The following is a 2,501-nucleotide window of genomic DNA, read 5'->3' on the forward strand; positions in this document are numbered from 1 at the left end:
CCCGAATCAAAAACGTAACCTAGAACATCTACAAAATATAGGTTTAACGATTTTCATGGCAAAAAATGATTTGGTCAGTGGATGGCAGCGTCTGGCAGGTTGGATGTCATCGCAGGGGGGACCTCTTTATCGACTGAGCCTGTTTCACATCTATCACGCCCGCTCATATGACCTTATGCAGTTGCGAGTGCCGTAAAACTCTAATAAGAACCTCGTAAACTCACAAGACGTGTGCACCACGTAATGACCTGCTTCAGAGGGCTACAGATTAACAGCCTGAGCGTCTGTGCGAGGCGTGATGGGAGAACTCTTGGTGGGAAAGGCACCGCCTCATATTATGGAGATTTTCAGCCACCATCGATATCGATGGATATTCGAATAAAACCAATATAATCAATAATGAATCACTGTATGCATGTGTTCATGCATGTTTTTGTAAACCGACCCCCCCCCCCTTTCCCACCAGGACAGTGCTACTGACTGAAGTTGTCTTTAGACCATTCCCAAAAGGGGGGGGGGGGTATTAACATATTCGTATACACGGTAGAATTGTAAATGGGCTGATTTATCAATGTCATGCTCATACTGTGCAGGAACAGTATTGGGGGAACTGCTACCTTTTCTTTCCTCGTCCTTACTATCGTCATTTTGCCCTCCACTTCTTTTGTATGTTCGTCACTCTCTTGTGAACTGTTATTTTCGGGGTTCCTTGATGATCTAAGCAGACTGTGCGCTGTTGAGGCTACAGAGGTGAACAGAGTAAGCCCGATTCCCTCTTTGGATTTTTCTGTTGACATCCACCCCTTGGCGCTCATATAACGTTATGCAGTTGCAAGCACAGTAAACCATTACTAAAACAAAACCGATTTTCACACAGCGATCAATCAGATGTGTGTGTGTGTGTGTGTGTGTGTGTGTGTGTGTGTGTGTGTGTGTGTATGTGTGTGTGTGTGTGTGTGTGTACCTATCATAGGTACCATTTAATCCTAAAGTATATCTTAAAACTCTCTGTATTCAAATATTGGGTCACTTTGATAAAAAAGAGAAATCAGTCTTACCTCTAAAGTAGTGAGATAGGTCTCGAAAGCGAAAACCGATCCAAATTGAAGATCATATCTGAAAGATCGATCAGTCTCAACGTCTTTTTCCGATATCCAATTAAAAGAATCCTTTTGTGGGCACAAGTGGCTCTCCAGACTGTCTCTAGCCAGAATGAAGCAGTAGAGAAAAGCCCTATACGGTAAGTTAGCACAACAAAGCGGGTTCAACGTCAAGGCCATCTCCGATAGTATATTGACTAAGCCTTCGAGAGAAGCCTTCTCCGATACTATGTTTGACTAAAGTTTCCAGTTGCAGGATCCGTCTCCTAAAGTCTGTTGACCAAGCCTTCAAGTGAAGTCGACAAGGACGTAAGCTTTAGCTTAGTGTAGGCAGAAGCGTGCGGTGTCTCAAGTTCTAGCCGATCTTTTCAAGTGGATTTGGTTCCTCTCTTTGGGGGTTGAGGAGGGTAGAGCAAACATTGACGCCAAGTGGTCGGGGGTTCGCTGCTTCATTATACAGCGGTTGGTTTTCATTACATGCGACAAAGGCTGCTCTAACAGTTTTGTAGAGATAATGATCTAGTATTGTACAGTAAATAGAGTCTACGTATTTATTAGGGATAGGTACTCTATTCCAATTATATTTTTCTTGTTCTTGTTCTTGTTCTTGTTTTTGTTCTTGTTCTTGTTCTTGTTCTTCTTGTTCTTTTTTTTTCTTGTTCTTGTTCTTCTTTTCTTCTTCTTCTTCTTCTTCTTCTTCTTCTTCTTCTTCTTCTTCTTCTTCTTCTTCTTCTTCTTCTTCTTCTTCTTCTTCTTCTTCTTCTTCTTCTTCTTCTTCTTCTTCTTCTTCTTCTTCTTCTTCTTCTTCTTCTTCTTCTTCTTCTTCTTCTTCTTCTTCTTCTTCTTCTTCTTCTTCTTCTTCTTCTTCTTCTTCTTCTTCTTCTTCTTCTTCTTGATAATAAAAAAGGAAGACAGAGAGGGGAAAAGAGAAAGAAGGAGCAATGGAGTTCAATCGGTAAACACAAGCCCGGAAGTACTTCTGAACTAAATGATAATTGTCAAATTCATAGCATCCAGTGAGAATTCCCCCCCCCCCAACTCCAAAGTCACATCCCCCACTCCTCTACACCTCACTTCCACCCCTCTCTACAGTCACATTCCCCCTCCCCCTCCCCCAGAAGTACACCCCACTCCCCCCCCCCCCCCACCCACCAGATATAAACCATTCACAGTTCCACCAAACAAAGACACAGACACACAAACAAACAAACAAAACAAAACAAAAAAATCAAACAGATTAAGAGGTAATGTAGTCCGGGAAAATTGATTCGATAATTCTGAGAGTTTTACAATTGAAGAGGGGCTTGTGAGACGAATTTGTTTTTTTAAATTAAGAATTAGCAAGAGGGAAAATGAAGAACAGATGAAAAACTTGAAAAGAAGGAGTAAAATTGAGCACTC

This window comes from Aplysia californica, unplaced genomic scaffold (assembly GCF_000002075.1).
Source record: "Aplysia californica isolate F4 #8 unplaced genomic scaffold, AplCal3.0 scaffold00751, whole genome shotgun sequence".
Classification (NCBI taxonomy): Eukaryota; Metazoa; Mollusca; class Gastropoda; order Aplysiida; family Aplysiidae; genus Aplysia; species Aplysia californica.